The sequence below is a fragment of the Equus quagga genome, chromosome 4, assembly GCF_021613505.1.
Source record: "Equus quagga isolate Etosha38 chromosome 4, UCLA_HA_Equagga_1.0, whole genome shotgun sequence".
Classification (NCBI taxonomy): Eukaryota; Metazoa; Chordata; class Mammalia; order Perissodactyla; family Equidae; genus Equus; species Equus quagga.
The window spans coordinates 132,411,044-132,417,043 of record NC_060270.1 but is presented as its reverse complement, the minus strand read 5'-3'; the positions used below and the strand labels follow the sequence as shown (position 1 = coordinate 132,417,043).

The window sequence follows — 6,000 nt, the reverse complement described above, 5'->3', positions numbered from 1 at the left end:
CGGGTGGGGTCTTTGTTGTCCTCGCTCGCGCCCCGGCGCGGTCATTCATTTGACATTTCGGCTTCCGCTGTCTTGAAACGCGGGTGAGAGGCACCGGGGCGTGTTTCGGGGTTCGGTTCTCCCGGGGAGCGGACACTTCTGAGCGCATTGGAGCATCCCTTGCGGGAGAGGAGGCTTCCTTTCCTTTCGGTTCGGAATGTGCTGTGATGCTCCGCTGCTGGGGCCTGGGGCCTGGAGGAAGCTGGGGCCGCGGATTCAGACGTAGACGTTTCCGAGGACGTGCAACTGCAGAGAGCCGGCGCTTCTACGCCGGGTCTCCTCTGTTCAAGCCGTGCTCAAGTGTTTGCCTTGCTTCTTAGGAGTAATGTTAGGAACACCTTTACAGGCGCATGTCTTTCTTTTGGAGTTGGAAGTCTTTGGAGACATACCGAGAGCTTCCAGTTAGAGTTACAAGGGATCAGTGGATATTAAACTTGGAGAAGGAAAGCGTTAGCGATCATCACAGATAGAGGTGGACGGTGGGCAAACTTCCTGGGGGCCTTCAGCCTTCCTGCTGCGATTTCTGCCTTCTCTGTCCCAGAGTCAAGCCAACTCTGAATTATTCTTATACATATCCTTCTGTCAAAGTGTGAAACTTGTCTTTTTTTTTTTGAATAGTTTTGTATAGTCATTTAGAAGAAAAAGATTTTAATGTAACTGGTAGCGACCTCTATGAGACCTGGTGAAATTTCATGTATTCGTTTGTCTTATCAGTGTGATTTTCATTTTACTATTTCTCCTATTCCCTCAAGGGCTCATTTCTTCTGTTGCCTAGAGAGAGCTCCCCTCCCCCCACCCCTTCCCAACAGATGGCTGTGTGTACTGAGAGGTTACCTTTAAAATGACACTCACGTTGCCTATAAACAAAGAAGGATCAGTTATTAAGCTTATCTTTGGTCTTATTAAAGCAAGAGGCCTAATCTGCATGGGGATGTTATTAATGGTGTGAAAATCTGGAGCTTGCTAATCTGTTTAGTCATCAGAAGATTCCTGCGGGGCTTGTTTATATAGTGTGGGAGACAGATGGCATCGCTGGCGGACAAGAGAAGCCCAGCATAAAGGGTTATTGTATTCTGCAGAAATGATCCACTTCACTGTTGGGAGGTGGGGTAGGGTGGGGAGAACATAATTTTGATCTCCCAAAAGAGCCATTATAACCTTACCATCCAGCAGCCTGACCAGTTAATTTCTCCTGTCTTTGAACATTGGAAAATCATCTTAGTGCTATTGATTTTGATTATTTCTTTGACACATTTTGGCCTCAGTTGTGGTTATGTGAAGCAGTGCAGTTATATTAACAAAAATGTCTTTGAGTTTAAGACTATCGTACCACCTATGGGTGGAAAACAGTCGGAGCTCTCTTAGCTCATACAATGGCCCCTTGGACTCATAGTGTCTCCTAGCTGGAAGGCCATTAGTCCTGTCTGCATGAATTCAAACGAGTTTCTTTCACCATCTCTGTGACAGGTGGTCTCCCAAGTCCGAGCGTTTGCTCCCAGCCTCTCAGCTGTGGGTAGTACTCTACTTCTGTGAGACTAAGACACTTGCGTTGCCACTGCCTCCATCACAGCACTGAGCGGCCTTTGGCCGTGAATCTTTATGGATGACTGTGGAGTCCATGAAGAAATCAAAGTCATTCTCAACATTTGAGACAGGCCGGCCGGAGCTTTTCTGCTCCTCCCACCATTGTAGATTCTTTATGTGCTGTAGATTGCAAACCTGGTCTTCCCTCCTTATGAATGTGAGGGAAAATATTCCAGTAAGTTAATATTCACCAGTCACAGGACTAAATTTAATGAAGAACATGAGCAATATTTGACCCCTCTGAACAGGAGGTGTGGAATAAAAGTAAGCATTGGTTCTATTTAACTTGGGCAGTGTTACTTGGGAGAAAAACATATTTTCTTACTCTCTTTAAAGCCTTTTGCATCACCATTCTCAGCAAAAGGCAAAGAAACTAAGGTTGTTGCCTGTGGTTGAGGACAGACGCCTTTTCTTCTGGATGAATGTGTTTTGCAGGAGAGGTGGCTTTTGGGCTCTGCCCAGTTTCAGCATGTGCCCTGGCATCAACGAAAGGATCTGACATTCAAAATACATGTTAAATCCGTGGCTGGTATCTGTGTACTCTCTCACCAGGTTGCTGTCTCTCTTGTGAAGGATTCCTTTAAGAGAAACCCAGGGCTCCAGGCGTGGGGCTTGCTGTGGGCCTGGCCTGGATCCACATTCTAGTGTCTTGCTGCATGCTTTCTTAGGTAAAAATGGAACCCGTTTTGCGTGGTGTGTTGTATGGGGAATGGCAGCATGCAGTGAAAAGCTTTCCACTTTGATGTTGAGAGCAGGCCTGGCCTGAAGGGGAGAGGACTATATCTGAAGCTTGTCTGACCCAGCAGAGTTTCATTCTTTACTCACAGGATGCCTTTTGTATGGGAGTATGAATGAGGGGTTAGAAGGGTGACCTGACCTCTTGGTTTGCCTGCAGCAGTCCCAGTTTATTCCTCTTGACCATTCTTAATGCTCAAACATGTCCCCTTTCACGTTTAAAAGTGCCCTGGTTTGGATGATGAATTATATGGTCATCCTAAATATTGAGGGATCTTGACTATTTTCTTTACCATCCTCTCCTGACCTCAGACTTTGAATCTTGCTTTATCTCAGTCTTTTATTTATTAAGTGCAAAGATAAGAAAGGTTAAAAAAAATTAAAGCAAAAAATGCATACGGAAAAAAAATAGCAAGGAAGATAGAAGAGAGATGATTGATTGCTTGTCACCTATTTACATATATAGGAAATAAACCAGGTTTATCCTTAAGTTGTTAAGTGTCTCCAGTGGCTCGAAGCCTATGTTATTATTGTGTTCAAGAACAGTAAGAATTAACACTTGCCGTTTACCTAGGGCTGGCAGGAATTGGGACAACCCCTGTGACGTGGGAGAGCAGCTTCAGCAGAACCTGCCTGCAGAGCGGATAGATGCATGGCTCTTGCAGATATGAATGCAAGTTTCAACATCTCGTGTTTGGTTCAGTCCTTGGATATTTACTGAGAGTTCAGAACATAAATGTTCTTGTGAAGACTTGACTCTGCATCCTGCTAGTTTGCAAGCCCTCTGGGCCATGAGCGTAATAGAAGAGCCTTTGTTTTCTGTCCTCTTCTGACTCTGGTCTTGGGTGTGGGTCTCAGCTTTTCATACAGAGGGCTTGCAGAGAAGACCCTGATGTGCCTGCTCACCACGTGAAAATTCTCATGGGGGTCTGAGACTGTGCAGGTGACCTGGGGTGGGGGTGAGGGGTGGGTTCCAAAGCTAGAGATAGGAAGCTTGTGGCACCTAGTTCTGCTGTGCTCCTTTGCTTAAAGAATCACCTGTTTGAAATATTTTGCTTGCAGTGCTGGCCAGTAGGTGTTATAATTGATTATGGCTGTCACCTTTTTCATACCCACTCCACTAAAATACTCTAATGCTTGGTCAGCATGCCTGAATAAGAAGAATTTTACGTATCTCCTTAATAAGTAGGATGACCATGTAACTTTTTTGTCCAGACAAGGACACTTTTGAGAGTAGAAGGGGATACTAACTGGAAGGGGCACCAGATCAAAAACTATAAACTGGGGCTTTCCCAGGAAAACTATGATGTGTGGTGGTCTTAACTATGACCCATACTTATATATGAAGAATACCCATATAAGGGCCAGCCCCAGTGCCCTAGTCATTAAGTTCAGTGTGCTCTGCTTTGGCGGCCTGGGTTCCCGGGTGTGGACCTATATTGTTCTTTTGGCAGCCATGCTGTGCTGCTTGCCCACATACTAAAAAATAGAGGTAGGTTGCCACTGATGTTAGCTCAGGGCAAGTCTTCCTCAGCAAAAAACCCCAAAAACCAAAAAACACCCGTGTGATAGAAAAATGTCCTTAGCTTCTTCTACATTTGTTCAACATATATGTTTATGTGTGTACATGCACATATGTGTATATGTTTACACAAACATTGATCTTATATCTATGGGTGTGTGTATTGTAGGGTTGAAATTAACCTCTTAAGAAGGCCTAGTTATTTGGAAAATTGTGGCCTTCATCGTCTTTCATGGACTGACTTGTTGTTGTTGTTGTTGGGGTTATGATAGTTTACAACCTTGTGAAATTTCAGTTGTACATTATTATTTGTCAGTCATATTATGGGTGCATCACTTCACCCTTTGTGCCCACCCCCCACCCCCTTTCCCCCTTGTAACCACTCATCTGTTCTCTTTGATGGACTGACTTTTTAACTAAACTCTCTGCGTCCAGCCTCTCCAAACTTTCAATCATCCTCTGACCTTGTGTATTTCTGTTGGTATAATTCTCTTGCTTAAAAACCTTTGATGGCTCTCCATTTTCTGTTTAATTCTTAATGTAAGATCCGCAGACGATTTGGTGGTTAGAAAGGACCAGCAATGACAGAATTTTATTCATTCATTAATTCATTCAACTACTATTCATTGAGCACCTTCCATGAGTCAGTCTCTGATCTTGGTGCTGGGGATATACCAGTGATGAAAAAAGGTCCCTGCCCTTGTGGAGTTTTCATTCTATTGAGGGTAGAGGAGTGGGAGTGGAAGACACTTAATAAGTCAAATAAATAAGTAAATTATGTAGCATGCTGGAAGGAAGTAAGTACTTTAGAAGGAAGAGAAAGTAGAACAGGATAAATGTTGAGTAGCCTTCATGGAGAAAGAGACTTTATCAAAGACTTAAAAGGAGGTGAGAGAAGTAGATAAAGTAGTAGTAGTAAATCATGCAGATTCCTGAGGGGAAGTGTTCCAGGCAGAGGGAACAGCCAGTGCGAAGGCATGAAGGTGAGGATGGGTTTGAATGTGCTCAAAGATTAGCAAGAAGACCAGCATGATAGGGTAGGGCGACCAGTGGGGAGTTGGAAAGGGGGTGTAGAGTGGCAGAGTATGTGGGACCTTGAGATATGAGAGTAGTTATGATTTCAGCAGAAATCCCACTGTGTTCTTAATACTCATTACAATATTAAAAATTGTGTTTGTACTATGAAGACTGTCCCGGTCAATATAGCTTACACTTCATAAATGGTGCACCTCATCTTGGTTAATAGACTTTTTATATCATTGCTTATTGTTTATTTGTTAAAATAGCATTTTTTTGATGTTGTTGCTGGTCTTAAATTGTATCCCTATTTCACAAAAATAGATTACTGGCTCAAAAGTGGTATATTGAAGAGTGAAAATAGTGATGAAAATGGTAATGTAAATGTCACAGTTCAGAATGTCATAAACATACTTAGAGAACTGAATCCCACTACAAATGTAAACTGTAAATCTGTGTGTATAATAAGGGGATTTGTGAGACTGATGATTTCAAAACAGTACTGAAATTGAAATGTGCAAACGGAGATTTGACGATGACTATCTCAAAACTGTTTATCATTGGGTTTACCATCCATTCGCTCCTAATCCCCAGTAGTTGCCTGTTATGAAACTTTGTCCAATAGTGGCATGAAGCCATGGATGTTTTGGTGTCATTTTCAAACAAAGCACAGTGGCTTCTCTGTTACACTATTGAGGTTTCCCAGGACAAACACACAATAATGCTTTCCATTACAAAATTAGCATATTATATCGCTAAAGGTAGATAAGAGACTAAAACTCTAGTGGCATCGTTAAAGGATCCTTGTAGCAAAAATAAGAATGAGTCAGATTATTGAAGAGACACTTGGAAAATCAGCTGGAAAATTAAAACAAACATTATCCTTGGAGAGAAACCAGAAGTTATTGACAGAATTCCTTTGTCAAATGACATCGTTGTCTGTTGCATAATATCAGCGGAGTGGAGTGTGGAAGAGCCATCACTATCAAGTTCCTGCTAGCAGATCTTTCACTTTACGGTCGGTTGAAACCACCCATGTCATGCAGAGAATGAGTCAGCTTTTGGCATTGGTTCAGGGAGGAGTGCTTGGTGATGCTTTGTTC

At 42.9% G+C, this 6,000-nt stretch overlaps 1 protein-coding gene across 1 annotated transcript in view; it reads left to right on the top strand.

The window, feature by feature from the left end:
- LOC124238139 (E3 ubiquitin-protein ligase HECW2-like) overlaps nt 1-6,000 on the top strand; it is a 375,422-nt gene that overhangs the window by 901 nt on the left and 368,521 nt on the right. The gene's annotated exons all lie outside the window — the stretch shown is intronic.